Here is a 12,183-nt window from a genome sequence, read left to right on the forward strand (position 1 = left end):
TATAAAGTTTGCAAGTCCAATGGGCCTCTCTTTCCATTGTTGGCTTCTAGGCCATCTTTCGATACATATGCAGCTAGAGACAAGAGCTCCGGGGTTCTGGTTAGTACATCATGTTGTTCCAACAATAGGGTTGCAGATCCCTTTAGCTCCTTGGGTACTTTCTCTAGCTTCTCCATCGGGAGCCCTGTGATACATCCAATAGCTGACTGTGAACATCCACTCCTGTGTTTGCTAGGCCCCGGCATCGTCTCACAAGAGACAGCTATATTTGGGTCCTTTCAGCAAAATCTTGCTAGTGTATGCAATGGTGTCAGCTTTTAGAAGCTGATTATGGGATGGATCCCTGGATACGGCAGTCTCTAAATGGGCCATCCTTTCATCACAGCTACGAACTTTGTCTCTGTAACTCCTTCCCTGGGTGTTTTGTTCCCAATTTTAAGAAGGTGCACAGTGTCCACACTTTGGTCTTCATTCTTCTTGAGTTTCATGCGTTTATCAAATTGTATCTTATATCTTGGGTATCCTAAGTTTTGGGCTAATATCCACTTATCAGTGAATACATATTGTGTGAGTTCTTTTGTGATTGTGTTACTTCACTCAAGATGATGCCCTCCAGGTCCATCCATTTGGCTAGGAATTTCATAAATTCATTCTTTTTAATAGCTGAGTAGTACTCCATTGTGTAAATGTACCATAATTTCTGTATCCATTCCTCTGTTGAGGGACATCTGGGTTCTTTCCAGCTTCTGGCTATTATAAATAGGGCTGCTATGAACATAGTGGAGCATGTGTCCTTTTTACCGGTTGGGACATCTTCTGGATATATGCCCAGGAGAGGTATTGCTGGATCCTCCGGTAGTACTATGTCCAATTTTCTGAGGAACCGCCAGACTGATTTCCAGAGTGGTTGTACAAGCTTGCAATCCCACCAACAATGGAGGAGTGTTCCTCTTTCTCCACATCCTCGCCAGCATCTGCTGTCACCTGAATTTTTGATCTTAGCCATTCTGACTGGTGTGAGGTGGAATCTCAGGGTTGTTTTGATTTGCATTTCCCTGATGATTAAGGATGTTGAACATTTTTTCAGGTGTTTCTCTGCCATTCGGTATTCCTCAGGTGAGAATTCTTTGTTCAGTTCTGAGCCCCATTTTTTAATGGGGTTATTTGACTGTCTGGAGTCCACCTTCTTGAGTTCTTTATATATATTGGATATTAGTCCCTTATCTGATTTAGGATAGGTGAAGATCCTTTCCCAATCTGTTGGTGGTTTTTTTGTCTTATTGATGGTGTCTTTAGCCTTGCAGAAGCTTTGTAGTTTCATGAGGTCCCACTTGTCAATTCTCGATCTTACAGCACAAGCCATTACTGTTCTATTCAGGAATTTTTCCCCTGTGCCCATATCTTCAAGGCTTTTCCCCACTTTCTCCTCTATAAGTTTCAGTGTCTCTGGTTTTATGTGAAGTTCCTTGATCCACTTAGACTTGACCTTAGTACAAGGAGATAGGAATGGATTGATTCGCATTCTTCTACATGTTAACAACCAGTTGTGCCAGCACCATTTGTTGAAAATGCTGTCTTTCTTCCACTGGATGTTTTTAGCTCCCTTGTCGAAGATCAAGTGACCGTAGGTGTGTGGGTTCATTTCTGGGTCTTCAATTCTATTCCATTGGTCTATTTGTCTGTCACTATACCAGTACCATGCAGTTTTTATCACAATTGCTCTGTTGTAGAGCTTTAGGTCCGGCATGGTGATTCCACCAGAGGTTCTTTTATCCTTGAGAAGAGTTTTTGCTATCCTAGGTTTTTTGTTGTTCCAGATGAATTTGCAGATTGCACTTTCTAATTCGTTGAAGAATTGATTTGGAATTTTGATGGGGATTGCATTGAATCTGTAGATTGCTTTTGGCAAGATAGCCATTTTTACAATGTTGATCCTGCCAATCCATGAGCATGGGAGGGAGATCTTTCCATCTTCTGAGATCTTCTAGAATTTCTTTCTTCAGAGACTTGAAGTTTTTATTATACAGATCTTTCACTTCCTTAGTTAGAGTCACGCCAAGATATTTTATATTATTTGTGACTATTGAGAAGGGTGTTGTTTCCCTAATTTCTTTCTCAGCCTGTTCATTCTTTGTGTAGAGAAAGGCCATTGATTTGTTTGAGTTAATTTTATATCCAGCTACTTCACCGAAGCTGTTTATCAGGCTTAGAAGTTCTCTGGTGGAATTTTTAGGGTCACATATATACTATCATATCATCTGCAAAGAGTGATATTTTGACTTCATCTTTTCCAATTTGTATCCCTTTGATCTCCTTTTGTTGTCGAATTGCTCTGTCTAGGACTTCAAGTACTATGTTGAATAGGTATGGAGAAAGTGGACAGCCTTGTCTAGTCCCTGATTTTAGAGGGATTGCTTCAAGCTTCTCACCATTTACTTTGATGTTGGCTACTGGTTTGCTGTAGATTGCTTTTATCATGTTTAGGTATGGGCCTTGAATTCCTGATCTTTCCAAGACTTTTATCATGAATGGGTGTTGGATCTTGTCAAATGCTTTTTCCGCATCTAACGAGATGACCATGTGGTTTTTGTCTTTGAGTTTGTTTATATAGTGGATTACGTTGATGCATTTCCGTATATTGAACCATCCCTGCATCCCTGGGATGAAACCTACTTGGTCAGGATGGATGATTGTTTTGATGTGTTCTTGGATTCGGTTAGCAAGAACTTTATTGAGGATTTTTGCATCAATATTCATAAGGGATATTGGTCTGAAGTTTTCTATCTTTGTTGGGTCTTTTTGTGGTTTAGGTATCAGAGTAATTGTGGCTTCATAGAAGGAGTTGGGTAGAGTACCTTCTGTTTCTATTTTGTGGAATAGTTTGTGAAGAACTGGGATTAGATCTTCATTGAAGGTCTGATAGAACTCTGCACTAAACCCATCTGGTCCTGGGCTTTTTTTAGTTGGGAGACTATTAATGACTGCTTCTATTTCTTTGGGGGATATAGGGCTGTTTAGATCATTAACCTGATCTTGATTCAACTTTGGTACCTGGTATCTGTCTAGGAACTTCTCCATTTCATCCAGGTTCTCCAGTTTTGTTGAGTATAGCCTTTGGTAGAAGGATCTGATGGTGTTTTGGATGTCTTCAGGATCTGTTGTTATGTCTCCTTTTTCATTTCTGATTTTGTTAATTAGGATGCTTTCCCTGTGCCCTCTAGTGAGTCTGGCTAAGGGTTTATCTATCTTGTTGATTTTCTCAAAGAACCAGCTCCTTGATTGGTTGATTCTTTGAATAGTTTTTCTTATTTCCACTTGGTTGATTTCACCCCTGAGTTTGATTATTTCCTGCCGTATACTCCTCTTGGGTGAATTTGCTTCCTTTTGTTCTAGTGCTTTTAGGTGTGTTGTCAAGCTGCTAATGTGTGCTCTCTCTAGTTTCCTTTTGGAGGCACTCAGAGCTATGAGTTTTCCTCTTAGAAATGCTTTCATTGCGTCCCATAAGTTTGGGTATGTTGTGGCTTCATTTTCATTGAACTCTAAAAAGTTCTTAATTTCTTTCTTTATTCCTTCCTTGACCAAGGTATCATTGAGAAGAGTGTTGTTCAGTTTCCACGTGAAGGTTGGCTTTCTATTATTTATTTTGTTATTGAAGATCAGCCTTAGTCCATGGTGATCTGATAGGATGCATGGGACAATTTCAATATTTTTGTATCTGTTGAGGCCTGCTTTGTGACCAATTATGTGGTCAATTTTGGAGAAGGTACCATGAGGTGCTGAGAAGAAGGTATATCCTTTTGTTTTAGGATAGAATGTTCTGTAGATATCTGCCAGATCCATTTGATTCATAATTTCTCTTAGTTTCTCTGTGTCCCTGTTTAGTTTCTGTTTCCATGATCTGTCCATTGGTGAAAGTGGTGTGTTGAAGTCTCCCACTATTATTGTATGAGGTGCAATGTGTGCTTTGAGATTTACTAAAGTTTCTTTAATGAATGTGGCTGCCTTTGTATTTGGAGCATAGATATTCAGGATTGATAGTTCCTCTTGGAGGATTTTACCTTTGATGAGTATGAAGTGTCCCTCCCTGTCTTTTTTAATGACTTTGGGTTGGAAGTCAATCTTATCAGATATCAGAACGGCTACTCCAGCTTGTTTCTTCATGCCATTTGCTTGGAAAATTGTTTTCCAGCCTTTCATTCTGAGGTAGTGTCTATCCTTTTCTCTGAGATGAGTTTCCTGTAAGCGCAAAATGTTGGGTCTTGTTTGTGTAGCCAGTTTGTTAGTCTATGTCTTTTTATCGGGGAGTTGAGTCCATTGATATTAAGAGATATTAAGGAAAAGTAATTGTTGTTTCCTGTTATTTTTGTTGTTAAAGTTGGCATTTTGTTCTTGTGGCTGTCTTCTTTTAGGTTTGTTGAGGGATTACCTTCTTGTTGTTTCTAGGGCGTGGTTCCTGTCCTTGTATTGGTTTTTTTCTGTTATTATCCTTTGAAGGGCTGGATTCGTGGAGATATAATGTGTGAATTTGGTTTTGTCGTGGAATACTTTGGTTTCTCCATCTATGTTAATTGAGAGTTTGGCTGGGTATAGTAGCCTGGGCTGGTATTTGTGTTCTTTTAGTGTCTGTATAACATCCGTCCAGGATCTTCTGGCTTTCATAGTCTCTGGTGAAAAATCTGGTGTAATTCTGATAGGCTTGCCTTTATATGTTACTTGGCCTTTTTCTCTTACTGCTTTTAGTATTCTATCTTTATTTAGAGCATTTGTTGTTCTGATTATAATGTGTCAGGAGGTATTTCTTTTCTGGTCCAGTCTATTTGGAGTTCTGTAGGCTTCTTGTATGTTCATGGGCATCTCTTTCTTTAGATTTGGGAAGTTTTCTTCTATAATTTTGTTGAAGATGTTTGCTGGTCCTTTGAGTTGAAAATCTTCATTCTCATCCACTCCTATTATCCGTAGGTTTGGTCTTCTCATTGCGTCCTGTATTTCTTGGATGTTTTGAGTTAGGATCTTTTTGCATTTTACATTTTCCTTGATTGTTGTGCCGATGTTCTCTATGGAATCTTCTGCACCTGAGATTCTCTCTTCCATATCTTGTATTCTGTTGCTGATGCTCGTATCTATGGTTCCAGATTTCTTTCCTAGGGTTTCTATCTCCAGTGTTGCCTCATTTTGGGTTTTCTTTATTGTGTCTACTTCCCTTTTTAGGTCTAGTATGGTTTTGTTCATTTCCATCATCTGTTTGGATGTGTTTTCCTGTTTTTCTGTAAGGACTTCTACCTGTTTGATTATGTTATCCTGTTTTTCTTTAAGGATTTGTAACTCTTTAGCAGTGGTCTCCTGCAATTCTTTAAGGGATTTTTGTGCTTCCTCTTTATTGTCTTCTGCCTGTTTAGCAGTGTTCTCCTGCATTTCTTTAAGTGTGTTATTAAAGTCCTTCTTGAAGTCCTCTATCATCATCAGGAGATATGCTTTTAAATCCGTGTCTAGCTTTTCCGGTGTGTTGGGGTGCCCTGGACTGGGCGAAGTGGGGGTGCTGGGTTCTGATGATGGTGAGTGGTCTTGGTTTCTGTTAGTAAGATTATTACGTTTACCTTTCGCCATCTAGTAATCTCTGGGGTTAGTTGTTATCGTTGTCACTGTTTAAAGATTGGAGCAGAAGCTGTGTTCCACTCACCAGCAGTCCCAAAATCCTGCGGCGGGGGTCGTGGGTAGCTGGCGGGTGTCAGGCAACCCTTCTCTCCCGCTACCCCGGCGCTGATCCGGCCGGATGAGGCCTGTGGCCCTACTCAGGCCGGTTTTTGCTTCCCTAACTAATGCAGTCTCAGGTCCCGCACAATTGGATTGGAGCAGAAGCTGTGCTCCACTCACCAGAAGTCTTAAGATCCTGTGGCGGGTGTTGTGGGTAGCTGTCAAGTGTCAGCCGACCCTGCGCCCCAGCTGCCCCGGTGCTTTTCTGACCAGAAGAGGGTTGTGGCCCTATGTAGGCCGGATTTCTCTCTCCCCAACCAGAGCAGTCTCAGGTCCCGCGTGATTGGACTGGAGCAGAAGCTGTGTTCCACTCACCAGCAGTCCCAAAATCCTGCGGCGGGGGTCGTGGGTAGCTGGCGGGTGTCAGGCAACCCTGCGCTCCCGCTACCCCGGCGCTGATCCGGCCGGATGAGGCCTGTGGCCCTACTCAGGCCGGTTTCTGCTTCCCTAACTAATGCAGTCTCCGGTCCCGAGCACTTGGATTGGAGCAGAAGCTGTGCTCCACTCACCAGAAGTCTTAAGATCCTGTGGCGGGTGTTGTGGGTAGCTGGCGAGTGTCAGTCGACCCTGCGCCCCAGCTGCTCCGGCGCTCCTCTGATCGGAAGAGCTCTCCGCATATTCTTGATCCTACAGTGTGATTTTCCCATTTTTGACTTTTTTCATGTTTTTTCTCAATTCTTGATCCTACAGTGTGATTATTCTCATTTTCCACCTTTTTCAGGTTTTCTCCCCATATTCGGGGTCCTTCAGTGTGAATTTTTAATTTTCTACTTTTTTCAAGTTTTTTCGTCATATTCTCGGTCCTACAGTGTGATTTTCTCATTTCCACGTTTTTCAGGTTTTTTCATCATATTCGGGATCCTTCAGTGTGGGTTTTTAATTTTCTAATTTTTCAGGGTTTCTCAACATATTCTGGGTCCTAATGCGTGTATTTTTAATTTTTCATGTTTTTCAGTGTTTCTAGGCACATTCTGGGTCCTACAGTGTGATTTTCACATTTTCCACTTTTTCCGAGTTTTTTCACATTTCTGGGTCTTACCATGTAATTTTCTCATTTTCCACCTTTTTCAGGTTTTCTCGACATATTCCAGGTCCTTCAGTGAGAGTTTTTATTTTTGTACTTATTTCAGGGTTTCTCGGCATATTCTGGGTCCTAGAGTGTGATTTTCTCATTTTCGAAGATTTTCAAGTTTTTTTTTTTAGCATTTCTGGGTCCTAAAGTGTGATTATTCTCATTTTCAACCTTTTTCAGGTTTTCTTGCCATAGTTGGAGTCCTTCATTGTGAATTTTTAATTTTCCACGTTTTTCAGGTTTTTTTTTTTTTTTTTTTTGTCATATCCTTGGTCCTACAGTGTGATTTTCTAATTTCCACGTTTTTCAGATTTTCCTACCATATTCCAGGTCCTTCAGTGTGAATTTTTAATTTTCCACGTTTTTCAGTATTTCTAGCCATATTCTGGGTAATACAGTGTGAATTTTTAATTTTCCACGTTTTTCAAGGTTTCTTGCCATATTCTGGTCCTATAGTGTGAATTTTTAATTTTCAATATTTTTCAGTGTTTCTCGCCATATTCTGGGTCCTACAGTGTGAATATTTAATTTTCCAGGTTTTTCAGGTTTTCTCGTCATATTCTGGGTCCTTCAGTGTGCGATTTTATTTTTCCTCGTTTTTCAGTTTTGCTCTCTATATCCGGGTCATTCAGTGTGAATTTTTAATTTTCCACGTTTTTCAGGTTTCTTCGTCATATTCTGGTTCTACAGTGTGATTTTCTCATTTCCACGTTTTTCAGGTTTTCTCGCCATATTCGTGGTCTTTCAGTGTGAGTTTTTTAATTTCTACTTTTTCAGGGTTTCTCGCCATATTCTGGGTCCCACAGTGTGATTTTCTCATTTTCAACCTTTTTCAGGTTTTTAATTAGCCTCGTTTTTCAGGTTTTCTTGCCATATTTGGGGTCCTTCAGTGTGAATTTTTAATTTTCCACGTTTTTCAATTTTTTTCGTCATATTATGGGTCCTACTGTGTAATTTTCTCACTTCCAGGTTTTTCAGGTTTTCTTGCCATATTCCAGGACCTTCATTGTGAATTTATAATTTTTCAGGTTTTTCAGTATTTCATACCATATTCTGGGTAATACAGTCTGAATTATTAATTTTCACGTTTTTCAGGGTTTGTCAGCATACAGTGCGATTTTCTCATTTTCCACATTTCAGGTTTTCTCACCATATTCGGGGTCCTTCAGTGTGAATTTTTAATTTTCTACTTTTTTTATGTTTTCTCACCATATTCTGGGACCTTCAGTGTGAGTTTTTAATTTTCCTCGTTTTTCAGGTTTTATTGCCATATTCTGGGTCCTTCAGTGTGAATTTTTAATTTTCTACTTTTTTCATGTTTTCTCGCCATATTTGGGGTCCTTCAGTGTGAGTATATTATTTTCTAATTTTTCAGTTTTTCTCACCATATTCCAGGTCCTTCACTGTGAATTTTTAATTTTCCACGTTTTTCAGGTTTTCTGGCATACTCTGGGTCCTTAATTGTGAATTTTTAATATTGCACGTTTTTCAGGTTTTTTGGTCATATTCTGTGTCCTACAGAGTAATTTTCTCATTTACACGTTTTCCATGTTTTTTTTTGCCATATTGCAGTTTCTTCAGTGTGAATTTTTAATTTTCACGTTTTTCAGGGTTTCTCTGCATATTCTGGGTCCTGCCGTGTGATTTTCTCATTTTCCACGTTTTTCAAGTTTTTGCGTAATTCTGGGTCCTACAGTGTGATTTTCTCATTTTCCACCTATTTCAGGTTTTCTCGCCATAGTTGGGGTCCTTCAGTATGATTTTTTACTTTTCTAATTTTTCAGAGTTTCTCTCCATATTCAGGGTCCTACAGCATGTATTTTTAATTTTCCACGTTTTTCAGGGTTTCTCAGCATATTCTTGGTCCTACAGTGTGATTTTCTCATTTTCAACGTTTGTCAATTTTTTTTTTCCAAATCTCGGTCCTAGAGTGTGATTATTCTCATTTTCCACCTTTTTCAGGTTTTCTCGCCATATTCTGGGTTCTATAGTGTGAGTTTTGAGTTTTCCTCCTTTTTCAGGTTTTCTTGCCATATTCTGGGTCCTACATAGTGAGTTTTGATTTTTCCTCGTTTTTCAGGTTTTATTGCCATGTTCTGGGTCCTTCAGTGTGAATTTTTAATTTTCTACATTTTTCATGTTCTCTCGCCATATTTGGGTTTCTTCAGTGTGAGTTTTTAATTTTCTAATTTTTCAGGGTTTCTCGACATATTCTGTGTCCTACAGCGTGAGTTTTGAGTTTTCCTCATTTTTTAGGTTTTCTCGCCATATGCCAGGCACTTTAGTGTTAATTTTTAATTTTCCTCGTTTTTCAGGTTTTTCCATCATATTATGGGTCCTACAGTGTGATTTTTCTCATTTCCACGTTTTTCAGCTTTTCTTGACATATTCCAGGACCTTCGGTGTGAATTTTAAATTTTCCATGTTTTTCAGTATTTCTCGCCATATTCTGTGTCCAACAGTGTGAATTTTTAATTTTCATGTTTTTCAGGGTTTCTTGGCATTTTCTGGGTCCTGCAGTGTGATTTTCTCATTTTCCACATTTTTCAGGTTTTCTAGCCATATTTGGGGTCCTTCAGTGTGAGTTTGTAATTTTCTACTTTTTTCAGGGTTTCTCGCCATATTCTGGGACCTACAGCGTGTATTTTTAATTTTCCATGTTTTCAGGGTTTCTTGGCATATTCTGGTTCCTACAGTGTGATATTCTCATTTTCGACGTTTTTCAATTTTTTTTTCCAAATCTGGATTCTATAGTGTGATTATTCTCATTTTCCATCTTTTTTTTTAGGATTTCTCGCCATATTCTGGGTCCTTTAGTGTGAGTTTTGAATTTTCCTTCTTTTTCAGGTTTTCTTGCCATATAAGGGGTACTTCAGTGTGATTTTTTAATTTTCCACGTTTTCAATATTTCTCGCCATATAGTGGGTAATAGAGTGTGAATTTTTAATTTTCCACTTTTTTCATGATTCTTGCCATATTATGTGTCCGACAATGTGAATTTTTAATTTTCACGTTTTTCAGGGTTTATCGGCATATTCTGGGTCCAGCAGTGTGATTTTCTCATTTTCCACGATTTTCAAGTTTTTTTGCAATTCTTGGGGTACTTCACTGTGAGATTTTAATTTTCTACTTTTTTCAGGGTTTCTCGACATATTTGGGGTCCTTCCGTGTGATTTTTACTTTTCTAATTTTTCAGTGTTTCTCGACATATTCTGGGTTCTACAGCGTATATTTTTAATTTTCCACGTTTTCAGGGTTTCTAGGCATATTCTGGGTCCTACAGTGTGATTTTCTCATTTTCGACGTTTTTCAATTTTTTTTTTCCAAATTTGGGTTCTATAGTGTGATTATTCTCATTTTCCATCTTTTTCAGGATTTCTCGCCATATTCTCTGTCCTATAGTGTGAGTTTTGAATTTTCCTTGTTTTTCAGGTTTTCTTGCCATATGAGGGGTCCTTCAGTGTGAATTTTTAATTTTCAACTTTTTTCATGATTCTTGCCATATTCTGTGTCCGACAGTGTGGATTTTTAATTTTCACGTTTTTCAGGGTTTATCTGCATATTCTGGGTCCAGCAGTGTGATTTTCTCTTTTTCCACGATTTTCAAGTTTTTTCGCAATTCTTGGGGTACTTCACTGTGAGTTTTTAATTTTCTACTTTTTCAGGGTTTCTCGCCATATTCTGGGTCCTACACCATGTATTTTTAATTTACCACATTTTCAGGGTTTCTCGGCACATTATGGGTCCTACAGTGTGATTTTCTCATTTTCGATGCTTTTCAAGTTTTTTCGCAATTCTGGGTCCTACAGTGTGATTATTGTCATTTTCCACCTTTTTCAGTTTTTCTGGCCATATTCGGGGTCCTTCAGTGTGAATTTTTAATTTTCTACTTTTTTCAGGTTTTCTTGCCATATTCTGGGTCCCTCAGTGTGAGTTTTTAATTTTCCTTCTTTTTCAGGTTATCTCTACATATTCTGGGTCCTTCAGTGTGAATTTTTACTTTTCTACTTTTTTCAGGATTTTTCGTCATATTCTGGGTCCTACAGAGTGATTTTCTCATTTTCCACCTTTTTCAGGATTTCTCGCCATATTAGCGGTCCTTCAGTGTGAGTTTGAATTTTTCTACTGTTTTCAGGGTTTCTAGCCATATTCTGGGTCCTACAGCGTGTAATTTTAATTTTCCACGTTTTTCAGTATTTCTCGCCATATTCTGTGTCTGACAGTGTGAATTTTTGATTTTCACGTTTTTCAGGGTTTCTCTGCATATTCTGGGACCTGCCGTGTGATTTTCTCATTTTCCACGTTTTTTATGTTTTTGCGTAATTCTGGGTCCTACAGTGTGATTTTCTCATTTTCCACCTATTTCAGGTTTTCTCGCCATAGTTGGGGTCCTTCAGTATGATTTTTTACTTTTCTAATTTTTCAGGGTTTCTCTCCATATTCTGTGTCCTAGATCGTGTATTTTTAATTTTCCACGTTTTTCAGGGTTTCTCAGCATATTCTGGGTCCTACAGTGTGAGTATCTCATTTTCAACATTTGTCATTTTTTTTTTCCAAATCTCGGTCTTACAGTGTGATTATTCTCATTTTCCAACTTTTTCAGGTTTTCTCGCCATATTCTGGGTTCTACAGTGTGAGTTTTGATTTTTCCTCGTTTTTCAGGTTTTATTGCCATGTTTATTTTTAATTTTCTACATTTTTCATGTTCTCTCGCCATATTTGGGTTTCTTCAGTGTGAGTTTTTAATTTTCTAATTTTTCAGGGTTTCTCGACATATTCTCTGTCCTACAGCGTGAGTTTTGTGTTTTCCTCGTTTTTTAGGTTTTCTGGCCATATACCAGGCACTTTAGTGTTAATTTTTAATTTTCCTCGTTTTTCAGGTTTTTCTTCATATTATGGGTCCTACAGTGTGATTTTTCTCATTTCCACCTTTTTCAACTTTTCTTGACATATTCCAGGACCTTCAGTGTGAATTTTAAATTTTCCACGTTTTTCAGTATTTCTCGCCATATTCTGTGTCCAACAGTGTGAATTTTTAATGTTCACGTTTTTCAGGGTTTCTTGGCATTTTCTGGGTCCTGCAGTGTGATTTTCTCATTTTCCACATTTGTCAGCTTTCTAGCCATATTTGGGGTCCTTCAGTGTGAGTTTGTAATTTTCTACTTTTTTCAGGGTTTCTCGCCATATTCTGGGTCCTACAGCGTGTATTTTTAATTTTCCATGTTTTCAGGGTTTTTCGTCATATTCTGGGTCCTACAGTGTGATTTTTCTCAATTACGACATTTTTCAGGTTTTTTCCCAATTCTGGGTTCTACAGAGTGATTTTCTCATTTTCCACCTTTTTCAGGATTTCTCGCCAT

The sequence above is a fragment of the Mus caroli genome, unplaced genomic scaffold (assembly GCF_978045245.1).
Source record: "Mus caroli unplaced genomic scaffold, Mus_caroli_1 scaffold_77, whole genome shotgun sequence".
In the NCBI taxonomy this organism is placed as follows: domain Eukaryota; kingdom Metazoa; phylum Chordata; class Mammalia; order Rodentia; family Muridae; genus Mus; species Mus caroli.